At 44.4% G+C, this 17,257-nt stretch overlaps 1 pseudogene; it reads right to left on the bottom strand.

The window, feature by feature from the left end:
* Positions 1-1,300: 1,300 nt before the first annotated feature.
* On the bottom strand, positions 1,301-9,935 carry LOC143640412 (polyunsaturated fatty acid lipoxygenase ALOX15-like; annotated as a pseudogene).
* Positions 9,936-17,257: the final 7,322 nt, after the last annotated feature.

Below are 17,257 nucleotides of genomic sequence, written 5' to 3'. Positions count from 1 at the left end.
TATACTCTAGCATTATATTCTCCACCCCCGACATCTCAACTAATTTTTTTCTAATTCTGCCTTAAGAATCAGGCCAAACTGGGCATGGTGGTACCCACTTGTAATCCCAGCAGCTCAGGAGGCTGAGGCAGGAAGATCTCAAGTTCAAAGCCAGCCTTGGCATCTTAACAAGACCTTGTCTCAGAATACAAAATAAAAAGGGCCGGAGATGTAGCTCAGTGGTAAAATGCCCCTGGATTCAATCCCAGAACCTCCCCCCCAAAAAATCAGACCAACTATCATCCATTACTTCTATAAAATCAAATAGAATCAGGGCAAGAAGCAACTTTGTTCATATTGTAAAGGAAATGTTTTTGGTTTGTGTATACTATTAGTTTATGCTTTTAAATGGATGGTTACAGATTATTATTATATGAAGAAACAAAACTCCCAAGTTTGTTTTTCTTAATTTTACCCACATACAGAGTTGAATTTCACTGAATCCTTTTGGTGGGGGCAGCCGCATGGTGCAGGGTGCACTAGGGATCCAAGAGAACCAATCCAACTAAATAGGAGCAGGAATCTAGAATCAAGGCCTGCTAAGCATGAAAACCCTTTGGCTCGATAAGACAATCAATAGATTTTTAGTATTCTTCCCGTGAAGTATGTTAATTTTGAACTTTCCAACCGATAAACTGCAATAGGTTAGAGAGATGAATCCCTCAGGCTGAAACCTGAGGCTAAATCTCTCCAGAACATCTTCTTAAATTTGACCAACTTACCTGCACTTATTATTTTCTAAGTGAACCATAAAATGAAAATCCTGAGTGTCGACATTTTTTTTTTTTTTTTTTTTAGAATCTCTGTGTTACTGGTTTGCATTATAGTATGTGTCTGACTTCAGGACACATGCTAAATCCTATCCAGTTAAAAAAAGAAAAAAAAACATTTTTGATGCTTCATATTCTTTTGGCAATGCTTTATTTAAAATAGCTGGGTGTAAGCTCTTTTCTATCACTATTTTAAAATGTAGGTTCAAAATCAAATTCAATTCATAAAAGGTGTGATGCAATATATACTATCACTCTATCATGTTCTTGAAGTAGTTTGTATAAGGTGGCTATTATTGGCCCTAGAGAAGATCTGAATGCTAAGCAAAGAAGAGAGGGAGGGAGGAAAAGAGGAAAGGATAGAGGCACCTAGATGATGCATCTAAAATGAAATGTGTTCCAAGGGGCAGAGAAAAGGGAAAGGTCACATTTGGGAAGGGTGGCTGTGGTTTGGGCGGAGGAGAGCTAAAACAACCAAAAGCTTGGGACACTCATATGGCCACACTATATTCCACCAGGGTGGGTCGCAGGTACTCATAGGGTATGTCTAGGTTTTCATTCCGGACTTCGATTTCCTTGTCCAGGACAGCCAGCTCCTCCCTGAACCTCTTCAGCACAGCCTTGGGCCCAGGGCTTGAAAAATACTCCTCCTCATGCTGGCCCAGAGGCACCTGGGATGGAGAGGAAAACACAGCTTAGAACCTATGAGCCCCATTCAAGGCACCACACCTCCCCCTTTGCCTCCTTCCCCAGGCCCTCGGGGCATCTGGTTCTCACCATAATGGGCTGGCGTCTGCCAAGCTGCCAAATGATGGACATCTGGAGAGTAGCCTGATTAACAGTGGGCCGTGTGGCCATCACTGTCTCCATAGTGGCATCCTTGGTAGTTGGTGGGGGCAGCCACATGGTGCAGGGTGCATTAGGGATCCAAGAGAACCAATCCAACTAAATAGGAGCAGGAATCTAGAATCAAGGCCTGCTAAGCACGAAAACCCTTTGGCTCACCTGTATTCAGCTCCCTCCCCCCAGTGAAGTCCACAAATTCCCAGTTGCCCAGGTTAACAGTCAAGGTTAAGTACCTGGCCCAGGTGGATGGAAGAATGCTGCCCAGTGCAGGTGAAGATGCACATGGTGACAAAGTGGCAAGCCTGGGCCCGAGACTGGAGAGAGGTGGGAAACCCTACAAGAAGTGGGGAGAGTTAAAGTTGTGGGGTCAGGCATAGGAGCAGATCTGAGAGAGATAAGGCAAAGAGAGGAGAAAAAGGGTGGTAAAGAGGGATGCCAGCAACTCTCAGTGACCTGTGGAAATTGACCTGAGAGCCGGTGGGGGCAGGGGATGGAGGACCTCTGCTGGGAGGATCCCAATCAGTCAGGTGCTGGGGCTGGCTCACAAAGATGTCAACTTCTCAACTGTTCAGCATGCTGGTAGCCACAGTGGGGATATTTATGTCACAGAAATGGGCAAATGCTACCAGGCAGGGCTCTTTTTTCTGGGGAGCCAGTTGTTAAACATTTTTTAGCACTACTCCTACTGTGTCTAGGAGGCTTTTGGATTTTATATGGGTTGGATATGCTTTTGGAAGATTCTATATAAGAAGAGAGGATTCTGGAGAGGTCTCTTATAACTTTTGTCTTAGTTCTGAGGACAGGAACTCTGATTACCTCGATCCTGGGCCCCTAGCAGCCCAATTTCAGTGATCTCTCGACACCAGTTCTGCAGCTCAGGGTCATCTCTCACAGCCACATCTGTCTTATAGTACAGATCCATAATTCCTTCCGCATACCTGCCAGACAAGAGGTCAGGACAAGAAGAGCTGAAGCTCTCGGCTCCTTGTTCACGTGGCCCATTCAGGGCATCCAGCTCCCCAACCAAGACACAGCCCTCCTGTTCTCCTAGCCTTCTTCTCCACCCTCACCGTCACCCCACCTGCCCTGCCTCCCTGCTTGCCTTACCGACGGATGATTTCCCAGAGCCGCAGTGCATCTTGAGCATAGTAGGAAGACTTGACTTCCAGGAGCCCCCGGTCAGCTAAGTCGTCAGGGGGACATAATGAGCTATAGGTCAGAAGGCCTCCAGCACGCCTCAGCAGATCCAGATGGCCTCCCCCACCTACGCTCACCACCTGAGGATTGAGGAGAGACAGTCAGGCAAGTCAAGCTGTCTGAGGCTAGAGCCAGCAAGGACAGTGAACCCAGAATCTGGATCCCCCCCTTCTTTCCCCATACCTGGTCAAAAACTCCACAGTCTGAGACCAGCCCATTCCTGGCCCGAAGGTTAATTTCATGGTGTATCGCAAGTGAGGAACTATAAGCTAAAAGAAGAAAAGCAGGCAAGGGCAAAGTCAAAAGAGATCTGTAGCAGGACCCTGCAGAAACCAGCGTGGAAAGGGGAGGAAAGAACAGGTCTTCAGGAAAAGCACAGACCTGGGGCTCAGTGGCCCCTCAACACCAAGAGTTTGCTACTAATCTGCACTGCCTAATGCCCTCCACAAATCACTGCCTTAGTGCTTTATAACTGAAAGAAATCACTCTCCTTTTCTTTCCATATTCTTTTCATAAGTCTAGGTGAATATTCTTCAAATAATTTTTTTATCAAAAGTCCCATAAGAATCTTTTTGAGACTTTTTTTCCTAATCTCACATTCATCCAAGAAATGTTAATGCTACAAACATTGTACCTGTTTCTGTGCTATAATATCTATGCTTTATACATGAAGATAATATTTTCACACACACACACACACACACACACACACACAGTGATTGTCACACACACACCCTTGAGGGGAATAACAGTCCCCTTCGAGAAGGTCTGGTGAGACCTACACCTGCCTCCAGAACCTTCTGATTCCCTCTCCCCTTGTCCACCACACTCCCCTTCTTTCTGTTCTTCAGACAAGTCAAGATCATTCTATGTCAGGGTCCCTGCACAGGCTGTCCCACTAGCCTGGAACACCGAGGGCCCTTGACCAGTTCATTGGCTGGCTTCTTGTTTTCTCACCCTTTATGTCACCTCCTTGAGGGAACCTTTCCTGACACCCAATCTAAACTCACCATCACACCACCCTGCTCTGATTCCCTATATCATACTGGTCACAGCCCCTATATTGCAACACAGTCTTTATAGTCTGCCCTTATTGGAGATGAAAATCCCAAAAGATCAGGACATTGTCTGATCCAGATGTTACCACTGGCATCTAGAATGATTCTTGCACCCAATAACCATTTTGAATGAGTGAATGTGTTGCCCTAATTGCTGGCTTGAGCCCCTTTAACTGGCCTATGTTACTACTTTAGAACTTTTCAAATCTTTTATGTGAAAGTCTTTTATGTTATTTGCATGGTCCCCTATGGATGGAATCTTTAGTCATTAGCCTGTTCGTATGAATATCTGTGCTTTATAGATTAAAAAAAATAATATTTTTTGCTCCTCTCCCCAAGAAACATGTTCGCCCCCTTGGGGAGGTGACAAAAGCAATTGAAAATGCAGGACAGGCCCTCTCCCACTCCCTAGCTCTCTTGTTTTCCGTTGCTGGTTCTCACAAAGCACTGAGATGTCACACAGGGACCCCTCCAGAGGTGGGAATATGCAGTGAAAGAGAAGCAGGCAAGAGAGTCGAGTTGGGAATAAGGTATTACCTTGAAGACAGGATGTACTGATGGAAGGCACCTCATGGTGGCCACAGCAAAGACCTCAGCCATCAAGTGTCCTCTCAGAAGATGAGACTGCAGCTCATGAAGCTGGAATTCAGAGCTACGGACCCAGCATTTGGCCAAGAGCCAGACCACTGGGGGATCTGTGGGCAGGAAAAGGGGTGGCGGAATAGATCCGATCTTTGGCAGTTGGAGCTGGAGCAAAGACAAGAGTGGGAAGGAAAAGTTGGAAGAGGGGCTGAGTGTCAGGTGCCCAACCATTTCCCCTCTCTTGCATGTTACCTGTCCCTTCTTCCTCCACATTTGCCTGTCTTTCTCCATCTTCCCACTCCAGCTACCATTTCTCCCCCCACCACCCTTCTCTTATCCATTCAGAGCAGTGCATTGATGTTGGACAAGCCTCAATGCGCTCAGCCTTCAGCAGAAACCGAGCCTTCTCCAGCCTCCACTTCCCCTTTCAGTTCCCACAGTGTGGACAGGAATCAAACCCTTCATCCCACAGTCTTGTTCAGAAACCTCAGCCTCTCTCTGATCTTCCTACACCACCTCTGCACAGAGGACTGAGTCTTCAGTTCTCAGCTGCCTGCTAGACAATTTGAATGTTTCCCCATTGCCTCAAAATTGACAAGTCAAAACCCTACCCAGGCATTTTTTTCTTCTTTACTGGTATGGACTGACACCCCCTTTTCCCCTCTTTTGGAATCCAGTTGAATCTCCCTCTGCACTCCTATCCATCTTTCCTCTCCGTCTCTATCCCCAGGGGAGTCCTTCACCTCCCAGAGCTATAGCATGAAACCCCAAACCTGGCACTAAACACAACTTCCCCTCTAGTGTGCCCACAACATCTTTCACAACAGCCATCCCCAGCTTCCCTTATCCCTACTCCTTAGCTTGCCTTAGGTTTTATCCTCTCACCTCATATTATTCGCCCACTCCAATCACAGAGAATCTCCTGACTTCTCTACCTCCGCTTCTCTGCCCAACACATCTTGCCCCTGGGGATAGGTCCTTCCTCTCCTCCCGTTTGTCTAAGTCCTGGCCCTCTTGCAGGGATTCCTTTCAGACTGTCTCTGACTTTAGTATTGTCTACATTTCCAATGAGGCTGAAAAACCCTTAAAATCAAAGACTTCACCCATTTCTTCCTTTAATGACTCCTCCAGTGTCTCAGAGAGTGAGTTCTCAGTGAACCTGAATGAGGGGCTGATTTGAGACGGCCAACCAACAAGGAACAGAAATCCCAAGTCCTCTCACCTGAATGGCCATGGGTAAGAGTTGCCCCTCAGGCTGCAGTTTCAGCATGACCAGAGGGGCAGCCAGGTGCTGTTGGTGATTACAGATGACATTGGCCTTGATCCCATCCAGTAGGTAAAAATCAGCTTCAAACAAGGTGCCTCCCTGGGTGGGGGCGAGGGCAAGGGCTTCTCTCAGCATAAGGTGTCTTCTTCCCACCCTGATTCCCCAAATGGAGAAGAAAGAGAAGGAAACTGACTTGTCTTCATCACCTACTTTGTACCAGTAGTGGATTATGTGCATATTATCTCATGAAATTTGTATACATTCTACTTGAATCATTCCCAGTTTTACAGAAAATGAAATAGATAATCAGAGAAGTTGGGTATTTTGTCTGAGTTCACACAGCTTACAAATAGAAGAGCCAGGATTCAAATCTAAGTTTGCCTGACCCTGTAATCCTCTGAATTTTCTCTATCGATTGTCCCACATTGTCCCAGATTAACAATCCTCTGGCCCTGATTGTTCTGCACACTCCCTGAATCCATAGCACCAAGGCTCAGTCCCATTTCCTCATTTTGACTCAGTTTATCAACCATCCCACCTCATACACCCCACCCTTCACAATTGCACCATTCTCATGTGGGAAGAAAAGCCATGGAGCTGTACTTTTCAGGATTGCTCAGGATTTCTGTAGGAGTCCTTCTTGCCAATCAGCCATAAGCCAGGCCCATGGTGAACCCTACTGCAGCACAGTTGATGCTAACACCACTCCCATTTCACTGTTCGATCTCCTTAGGGTTCATACCTTGAGCTCCTTCTGCAACTGAGCCTGCAGTTCCTCCATCCCTGGAGGAAACACTAGGCGTTCAGGAAGCTGAATGGAGCGCCTCAGCAGCATGGGGTTGGCGCCATTGAGAAACTGATACCCAAAGAAGGCATCCTCCTTCCAGGACTGCCGCACTCGCTCTGGGGAGTGGCAGTAGAGCATGCTATGAGACCTGAGATCCTGGTCCTCCTGACCCCCACCAAACCATCCTCATTTGACCCCAGCTTATCAGGGGATCTAAACCTCTGGTCTCCCAACCCTGGTTCTTTCATTAACCCAGACTGGGTGGGATCTAGGTGATAAAAGGTCCAGGGAGAAGTACTGGGGTAGGTGGGACTAACCAGCCAGCTTGCTGTAGCCACACCAAAAAATCCGGTTATAGTCATCCACATCATTCCAGTTACTCAGAATATTCACAGATCTTTTGACAGCCAGGTCAGCCAGCCTTCAGGGAAGAATAGGGCAAACAGACACTGAGTCGTAGATGCAAACACTACAGCCACGGGCACCTATCTTGGACTGGTCAGTCCAGTGCAGTACATAGGCCTATTGGCCTCCACTAGATCAAGATTCTCACCAGGGCCTCCTTGGTCTCACCCTACAGCCAGTGAAGCTTCAAAGTCAACTCTCTTGTTTTCCAGAAATCGCTCATCTTCAGGGAGGTCAGATAAACTAGTCCCAGCCACATTCAGAACTAAGCCAGCCTTCCAGTTACCCCACCTGCAGGGGCAGAAATAAAATCAGGCATTGGTATTCCAGAGAATTAACCACTCATCATGAGTCAGGGGATGGGCGACTGTTGGGGTTTTTAGCCCTCATTCCCTCCCAACCTACGACCTGCGGGAGAGGTGGGGAGAGCTCGCCCCACTGGACGAGCCAAGAAAGGAGAGGGTCCCTCGCCGGAGGACAATCAGATGCATCAGGGAGACCAGTCAAAGCAGGAGCTGGTTTATTGAGAAAACACACACAGCTAATATAATGTACAGGAGCCAATCAGGATAAAGGTCAGCAGGGTGGGGAGAGTTCATGTGTATACCCATCCTACAGGGTATATGACAATGGGTGACACGAGCTGTCCACCAGGGCAGAAGGGTTCTGAGCCTATCCTACAGGTGGTCCGATTTTTTGTCACAACCCACGGTAATGCCTTCTGGCTGATTGCCAGGCACCATCCCAGCCATGTACGGCCCCAGGACCAGGAAGCGGGTAGCAGCCAGCAAGTTAGGTTTCCTCTTTTCTGATGCAACATGCCCCACATGTTACATCATGCCCTACAGGGGACTAACTTGTACAACTTTCTTCTCTCTTCCAGTTCCTCTTCCCTGTGCTTCTTGAAAAGGCCTTGAGAGTCTTCAACCACTGTGCAGCCTGAAAGTAAAGAGGGCATGGTATGACTTCACTGAGGGCCTGACCCTATCCCTATCTTCTTGGTCCTTCTAGCTGGCCCCTACAGCTTCATGTCCCTCTCCTGTCTCCTTGACACCTGTGCCAGTAACCTTCTGTTTTGACAATTCCCAAACAACTCCTGCCCTCCAGGTTCTAGCTTCCACATCTGCGCACGCGCACACACACACACACACACACACACACACACACGCAGACCTTCAGCCTCTCTTGTGTCTTCTCACACACTTGTCCCTGGTGCTTACCAGTGCCCTCAGCAAGGCTCAAGATGTGGTTGCCCTGCACCCAACGATAACAAGGGAACCTGTACTCAGGCCCTCCACCTCCAGGGCCCTGCACAGAGATCCAGTTGCAGAACCAGTGAGGTGCCTTTTGCGCACTTTCACAAACAGCAGGGACCCCAAGTACTCTGAGACTTCCACCTTGAACTCCTGTTCTGTAGGCGACAATTCAGCATCCATGCTGAGAGGTTCAGAATCAGTGGGACCCACAGGATTGTGTACTTGGGCTGGGTCTTGCTTCCCCTGGACTGCTTTCCCTGGACTTCAGGGAAAGGGGAGCGAGATAAAGGGAGTCCACATTGAGCAGGGGTCCCCAAACCCACAGTGAGAAGGTAAAGGACAAGAGATGGAAAGGTGCTCTCTTTCCTTCCTAATTTCCTCCCTATTTCATTGATTGGGTCAAGCGCTGGCAAGGATCAGGCACTGGGAACCCTGCGCTGCAGGCTGGAGAGCACACTGTCAACGCTGGCAGAGGAGCTGGATCCCGCAGTTACAGCGGTGAGACCCCAGCCAAGGCTGAGGGCGGCCAGGCACCCCGCCCCTCCTGGAGGCAGGTTTCCCAGAAGACTTTATATCCAAGCGGAAGCCTGGAGGTGGAGAGGGCTTAGGCAGCTAGGAGTGAGAGCGAGACAAAAGCAAGGAAAAGGCGTTCCAGCTAGAGTCCACGGAGACAGCAGGCGGAAAAAGGCACCAGCTCCGTGGAACTGGAGCACAGAGCGCCAGACGCGCAAGATCCGATGGTGAGTCTTAAAAGTTAAGCCAATGTTTTGGATTTGGTCCTGAAAACAAGCGGGAGCCATTCAAATGTTTTCAGCAGGGGAATTTTGTTTTAAGGTCGGGAATATACTGGGGGAGAAATTGACTGGCTTCAGAAGGGTTAGAAACAGAGGCGGGGAAGCCAGCTAAGAAGGTGAAGGTAACACAAGGTCAAGGGGACACTGGTGATCAGGGTGAGGCAGTTATCAGAACAGTGATGGGGGAGATGCCCAAGAGAGAAAAGACAGGGGAGGGTTAATAGTGGGAAAGAGGGGCATCTCCTTTCTACACATTCCTCTGAAACATCCTTGGGACCATCATCCGGATCTGGAAGGCTGGGAGACAGCTGGACTGATGATGGGAATTTGGGAGTCATCAGGTGAAAAAAAGTAACAGAAACGGCAAGAACACCGAGTAAAGGTCGGGAAATTGAGAGTTCACAGGTCTTGCCTCCTTTCCCCCACCCTTCCCCCATCCCAAGTCCCCAAGATCAGAGATCTAGCACCAGTAGAGAAAATTTGAGAGAGCAGCTTTTAAAAATAGGAAAACCGGAAAGACGGCTGCTCCGGTGACCGCAGTGTTTGGTGACAATAGAACTCTGTGGAATGAGGGGTGCGGGGGAGCCAAGTCAATTCCAAGGAAGCCAGGAGCGAGGACAGTTACTGAAGCCCTCTAAGAAACCCTCTAGGGCGCTGCACGTGGCAGACCCCCTGGAGCCGTAGGCTCGCACGCTCAGTTGGGATAAAGAGCAGGTGGGCTGGGACTCGCCAGGTCACCGAGACTTGACGCATCTCAGGCCGAGGGCGCAGCCCACCCACCCGACTCCCTGCAGCGCACCTGGTCTCTGGCTGGCCTTAGCAGCATGCGGAGCGCCGCCTCCCCGTGCTGGCCGACCAACCACAGTTGCACCTGGTTAGCGGAGCCCGCGTAGAGAGAGGTACCAGTGGATACGCGGACGCGATAGACACCCATCTTGCTCAAAGCCGCTTAATGGGTTCTGAGAACGAAGAAGGGTGGAAGCATTAAATAACAGAGCCCGAGACCCCGCCCTCTCGGAAGTCGGGTCGTCAGTGGCACGTCTCCAGCCGACCTCGCCAGATTATGATCAGAGGCCCCCAGTTCTATCAGTCTAGAGCTCAGCCCCAGTCCCCAAAAGGCGGGGCCCTATTGGGAGGGCGTACAAACCATTATCTTGATGGGAGGAGGAAGCAGAAGAGGATTTGAGCAGAAAGTCTACAAGAAGGAATCAACAACACCTAATCCGGGAAAACCCAGTGAGAAGAGTGAGCCTTGGGCGGACTTTGGGGCAAATCCGGACGACTGGGAAGTCCTCCTCCACCTAAACAAACATGAGCTCCTTGCAAATTGCTTCTCCCAGGCCATAGGGCGCGCTTAAGGTTGCAGTGGAGAGGTAGTGGGCGAGGAGACATGGTCTTCCGCAGCGTTTGAAGGATTTGATCAATTTTTGTACACTTTACTTTCTTTGTGCTCATTACTTTGGAGCTTAAAAACGACTGCCTTCCTTGTTATCTGCAGATATGAACCTTCTTGATATTCAACACCTATGTTATCCCCATCTGCCCTCCTTCTCCTCATCCCACAGCATTCCTTCCTCATTGCCTGGTCCTCCACATTGGACTGAAGCCATGTGTTCCCCAGAATGCCCCATGCTCTTCTCTCCAAGAACCTACTCCTAGAACATTCTGTGTATCCCTCCAAACTCTGATAAACTCCAGTTTTTCAGCAAAGTCTTCCCTGGCAATTCTACCCCTCTCACTGAGCCAGAGCAAATCAACTTTCCCCTCTATGACTTTCCCTCTTGTACATATTCCTATTATTGCACACTTCATAATGCATAGTGGTAATTTATATGTCTATAACTCCCACTAATGTGAGCTCCTCTTAGGCAGGAACCACATTCTCCACACAATTCAATTTTGTCTCCCCTGGCATTAGCACACTGTCTGGGCTTGAGGATGTCAATGAGCATTTTCTGAAACACACTGAGCTGAAAAAATCAATTATAAATAAATTCTTCCTTTTGGGGAGATAAGGTAAACAAATAACTATTAGGCAATGTAAATAATACACAAATATTAAAATAAACTGGTGCCACCATGCCATGGAATACTGCACACCTAGTAACACTAAAGAAGTTGATGGAAATATGTTAGTAACGCATATTTTCTGATTCATTTACTTTTTGGCAAAAGTACATTTGCATGATTCAAAATTCAGAATGTACAAAGTGATATTCACTAGGTTCTTCCTCTCTCCTAGTTCCAATCCACCCTGTTCACACTGTTGCTAGTGTCTTCTGTGCACATTCCCAAGCAAATGTATACCTATAATTTTTGTTCTTTTCCTGCATATGGTAGCACATTTTATACACTGTTCTGCACCTTGTTTTTTCCATAGTGCAACGTAAATCAGGAAATCATTTCATATTAGCATTAAAACATTAAAAACTTCCTTGTATTTGTGAAGGTAGCTACAGTTTTGCTGTATATACTCTGCCAATCCCTTATTGGTAGACTTTAAGTTATCAACAATCTTTTATAACTTTTGTTGTTGTTGAAAGGAATAAATCTGGTGCATACATCATTTCTTTTGTGTAACCATATCTGTAACACAAAAATCCTAGAAATAGAATTTATAAGCCAAAAGCAAGTGTAATTTTGGCAGAAATTGATAAATTTCCTGCCATAGAAAGTTGTACAAATTTACACTTCCACCAGTAGCCAAGATATGAGAATGCCTATGTCAATGGTGTAATAATAACCACTTCTATTGATAGGTAAAAATTGCACCCCCATTTTAATTTAATTTGCATTTTTATGATGGCTACAGTTGAGCATCTTTTCATATTATAGGAGCTATTTATGTTTCCTTTTTTGTGAACTGGCTATTTCATTTTTCTATTGGTTTTTGGTCTTTTTCTTATTTACTTGTAGCAACTATTTATATAAGGAAAATTAACCTTTCCAACTCTATCACTACTAACAGGGTCCAAAAAGACATGATGGTCATTTTTTTACCTACATCAGCTTCTCTTTTTTTTTTTTTTAATATTTTTAGACATTGATGAACCTTTATTTTATTCATTTATTTATATATGGTGCTGAGAATCGAACCCAGTGCCTCACACATGCTAGGCAAATGCTCTACCACTGAGCCACCACCCCAGCCCACCTACATCAGCTTCTTAAAGCCCTGATTTTGTTCTACAATATTATTCTCCACTAAAAGAAACTTGGACCCTTGGAGGATAGCTGATTCCATATCTTTGGGCAGGTATAAACAACATAGAATAAGCCCGGAACATACTGCTGTGGTTAAAAGGTAAGGGTTCTCTCAAAAAAGTCACAGACAGTATTAAGAGGTCTTAATGTTCAATTATAAGGGCTCCCACTAGGCACATTGTTATATTTTGAGTAGCAAAAACAAAACAATAAATAGGGTTCATTAAAATAGATATGTGGGGCTGTGGTTGTGGCTCAGCGATACAGCACTAGCCTAGCGTGTGTGAGGCCCTGGGTTCAATCCTCAGCACCACATAAAAATAAATTTTAAAAAAAAGGTACAGGGGCTGGGGTTGTAGCTCAGTGGGAGAGCACACGCCTAGCATGTTCAAGGCCCTGGGTTCGATCCTCAGCACCACATAAAAATAAATAAATAAAGGTATTGTGTCCAACTACAACTAAAAAATAAATATTAAAAAAAATTTTTAAAAGATACAAATATTTTTTAAATATCTTTAAAAAATAGATATGTGTGTCAGAATACTTCTGATTGCAACTAACATAAAAATTCAAAATAATTCAAACAATTGGGAAAAATTAGGAAATAAGAAGTTCATAAGGTAGGTTGGCTGTAGGGTTGTTTGGGTCACTGGTTCAACAATATCACCAAGCAACCCAAGGTATTTTAGGGGGCTTTCTTTTGGGTTTACCCTGATCTTTCCATACTGTCATTCTTCATCGGTTAGTTCCTCAATAGGTTACCTCTTTAATTATGTTATGGTGGCACCATGTAATAACTGCTATTGTTCCAATAATCCCATATAGACACAATATCTAGTGGGAAAAGAAGAACCATTTTGTGCTTTCGTTTTAAGAACCGAGAAAGTTTTCTCAGAAACCATCCAGCTTTTTTCCATCAATCCAAAATGAGCCACAACAAACAAACAAACAAACAAAAAACAGCTCTCTAAAACACAGTGTTGATTCAGGAACAGCAGGGGACTGTTCCTGAATCCTGGATATGCAAGTCATAACAATTCATAGACATAGCCAGGTGGGCATAGAAAGACAAAGACTGTAATCCCAGAGACTTGGGAGGCTGAGGGAGGAGGACCACAATTTGGAGGCCAGACTGGGCAATTTAGCAAGACCCTGTCTCAAAAAATAAATATAAAGTGCTGACACTATAGCTCAATGGCAGAGTGCCCCTGTGTTCAGTTACCACAAAGAAAGAAAGAGAAGGAGGGTGGGAGACAAAGTTTTTTAAAGGCAAATGAGGATGATTACATAAAGCTTTTTGAAACAATAATCCTTGGCTACAAAAATTAATTTTAAAAAAAGTAGTATCAGTCCAAGACTGAATAGGCTACTACTGGACAGACATTTTTTTTAATGGCTTCAGCAAGAAAGTTGCAGTTCCAGAGTCTCTTGAGATATTCCCTGTTATTAGGCAAATGTGCTCATGGCTTCCTGACTCTCTTTGGTTAGGATCTGACATAAATGACTCCATTTTGAATCTGAAAACATCACATTCCCCTTATCTCTTTTCCCAAAACTGAGTGTCAAGCCTGAAACCATTAAATGGGCAAAGGAGATGGAACCACTGTGATTCTCTTGACTTAGTTAGAACTTAGCCCTGACTTAATTGAGCAATTATGGACACCCAAACATATTTGGGGCTCCTCCAATAAGCGAGAAGTTTGGATTAATGATTGGGAGGTAGGTGCCAAAGAGTGTCTGCTATAGTTTATAAAAGGCTTGAATTCATAATATTCAAAAGAAAAAAGTTGTTATAAACTGTTACCAAAAAATAGCATAATGCAAAAGAGTGAATAATTAGGACTTTTGACATTTTACAGGTTTTTTTTTTAAAGAAATTGCCAAGGTTCCTTTTTTTTTTTTTTAAAGAGAGAGTGAGAGAGAATTTTTTAATATTTATTTTTTAGTTTTTGGCAGACACAACATCTTTGTATGTGGTGCTGAGGATCGAACCCAGGCTGCACGCATGCCAGGCGAGCACGCTACCACTTGAGCCACATCCCCAGCCCATTTTACAGGTTTTAATGAAAAAAAAAAAAAAAGAATGGTGTGTTTCTTCAAAGTTCCTCCATTGTAATTAAGAGATGTATGTTTATTTCCATTAGTAAATAGAAAAATATAAAAACAGATAATTGTATGTGAGCCAAATAGATCTGGAAAAAATTGGAACTGTTCCCCAAAGAGGAAAGACTGATCAGCACATGTGGTTACTCATGATAACCAGATGGGAAGGAGGTTCAAACAGTTAACGAGTGCTGGTGCCTATACTTCATGACCAAGGAGAAGGGGGTCCTGAGTTGACAGGTAGTCAAATTTCCTAAAGAGAAAGTTATGAGTAAATGCAATCCATCTCTCCCAGGAGAAGAATCTATTAGATAGATGCCCCATTAGTCATGAGAATACATTAGCAATGCATGCATATGTTTATTGTTGTTGTTGTTGTTGTTGTTTCTGGTACTGGGGATGAACTCAAGGGTGCTCTACCACTGAGCCACATCCTCAGCCCTTTTTATTTTTTATTTTGAGACAGGATCTCACTAAGTTGCTTAGAGCCTCACTAAGTTGCTTAGAGCCTCAGTAAGTTGCTGAGGCAGGTCTTGAACTTACGATCCTCCTACCTCAACCTGGATCACTGGGATAACAGATGTGTGCCACTGTACCTGGCTAGATATGCTTTTAATACTAATAACAAAACAGGACAATGTGGGCTGGGGTTGTGGCTCAGGGGTAGAGCACTCGAGATCCTGGGTTCAATCCTTAGCACTACATAAAAATAAATAAAATAAAGGTATTGTGTCCAACTACAACTAAAAAATAAATACTTAAAAAAGAGCACATAGATATTTTAAAAAAACAGTACAATGAGAATGAGGGGTTCCACAACTCTGGCCAAGTGAATAAAAGAGTGCATCATTTCAAGGTAAAAGGCAGATTGCAGAAACAAAGACTTCTGTGAAAGATACAAACACTGAAAGGTTTATTGAGGTAGCTGGAAAAGACAGTTCCTTGGGAGAAACAAGCTTCAGTACCCCAACCATGAATTAATCTGTTAGGAAGTGTGATTTTACAGCTTTAGCAGATCTGAGGATTGAGGATATTAGAGGTCTAACAAGTAACGAGATTTAAGTATCAAGAAGAAAACAATAAAAGAAATATTTTAGCAACCTAAAGGAAGTATCTAAGCCATGTGTAAAGGCATACCCCTGGAGTCTCCAGCTATTCAGGAGACTGAGGCAAGAGGATCATTTGAGCCTAGAAGTTCAGGGCCAACCTGGGAAACATACCAAGAAACCATCAGGAAAGGAAAGGGAAGGGAAGAAGGAAACCTTATTCCTAGGGAAAAATAAAAACAAGTAAAAACCAATAAAGTCATGAGTTAAATCCATAGGGTTGATGTTTTAAAATAGATTTAAAAACAGTTGTAGTAAGTCTTATAATCATTGTATTGGTGTTTATTTTGTGTACCATTTAAAGTGTACTCAAAAGAATCATCAAATTAAATTTGCAATTGCAGTTTAAACTGTTTAACACAATGCAATGAATGCAACGTTTAAATATTTTTTTGAAGTTTAGGTTTCCAACTTCTATTTAGAGATGTTTAATAAACTGAGCATTAAATAAGATGAATATTGTAGGATGGACAAAATATTCTCAAACATTAAAAACTTTATCAATGTTGAACATAAACTGTCATCAATAAGCACAAATAAATACCTGAAAGGGTGTTCATCAAAAACTAGCAATGGTTAGCTTTAGAGAATGGGGATAAGGTGGGGAAAGGACTCTCATTTCTTACATAATTTGGAATGAATTTGTAAAGCTTTAAAGAAGCATGAAAGGTTTTTCCCAAAAATTTAATCTTGGGCAAAATGTAAGACTATAAAAACTATCATAGAGGCATTAACTATAATCAAACATGGCTGTCAGGAAAGCCCCAAAAGCAAAGTTCAAATTTTCTCTTTCAAATTAAATTCAGAAAAATCAAAATGTCACAAAATTTATCATCCATAGTTATGACACAAACCCAGTAATTTTCTTACAGATTAAAAGTGTAATTGAAGAGTTGGGAAAACATCCAAAAGCCACTCAGTGACTTGTGGGTAACCTCAGTGAGTTTCAATAATGATGCAGTTGTGACCCAGAGAGGTAAAACCTGAGCCAATTCTCCCTTTTTGGCCAGGAATATCTATCAAAGTCATCCTATGTCTGTTCCACCATTGCATGTTAGGGAGAGGAGGGCAGATGACTCCCCTTTAATTTACAGGTCTTTAGGAGGAGAGGAATTATACTTGAGATGCTGCACTTAATGAAACACACTGGGAAATCTTAGCCATACCTGAAGCTGACGTGAATGGTGAAATGCTGGGCTTCTGTAATGATTCTATAATGGGATCAGACTTTGGTGCATCTTGAAAGGGATTGAGCCTGTTTTGCACAAGGGAGGAACATAAGTCGAGAGTCAGAGGGCATTCAGTCTTCAAAATGGCCCCCAGGGATCTCTACCACATAACATCCATAGTATTAGAGATATTATTTTTCTTGTTTTATAGATAGTCTCCTCTAAAATTCTATCAGGGTTGGTCTGAATATGGCAAAAGTGATGGAAGTCACTTCCAAGGCTAGGTCTTTAAAACATTGTTTTCCTTCTCCCTACCTCCCCTCTCATGAGGAAGAACTCAGTTGCCATGTCATGAGGACACTCCAGAAATTCTGTGGAGCCAGGCACAGTGGCACACACATGAAATCTCAACAACTTGGGAGGCTGAGGCAGGAGGATTGCAAGTAAAAAGAGCTGGGGATGTAGCTGAGTGGCAGAATGCCCTTGGGTTAAATCCCCAGTACCCAAAGAAGGAAAGGAAGGAAAAAAGGAAAGAAGGAAGAAAATAAGGAATAGGAAGAGAGGCAGAGAAAGAAAGAAAGGAAAAGAAACTCTGTGGAGACGTCTATATGGTAAGCAAATGAACATTTCTGCCACGAGACAGCCAAGAACTGAGGCCTCCACCAACAACCTTG

Source organism: Callospermophilus lateralis, unplaced genomic scaffold (assembly GCF_048772815.1).
Source record: "Callospermophilus lateralis isolate mCalLat2 unplaced genomic scaffold, mCalLat2.hap1 Scaffold_2319, whole genome shotgun sequence".
Taxonomy (NCBI): domain Eukaryota; kingdom Metazoa; phylum Chordata; class Mammalia; order Rodentia; family Sciuridae; genus Callospermophilus; species Callospermophilus lateralis.
Note: the sequence above shows the minus strand (reverse complement) of the source record. Positions and strands in the feature narration are given on the sequence as shown.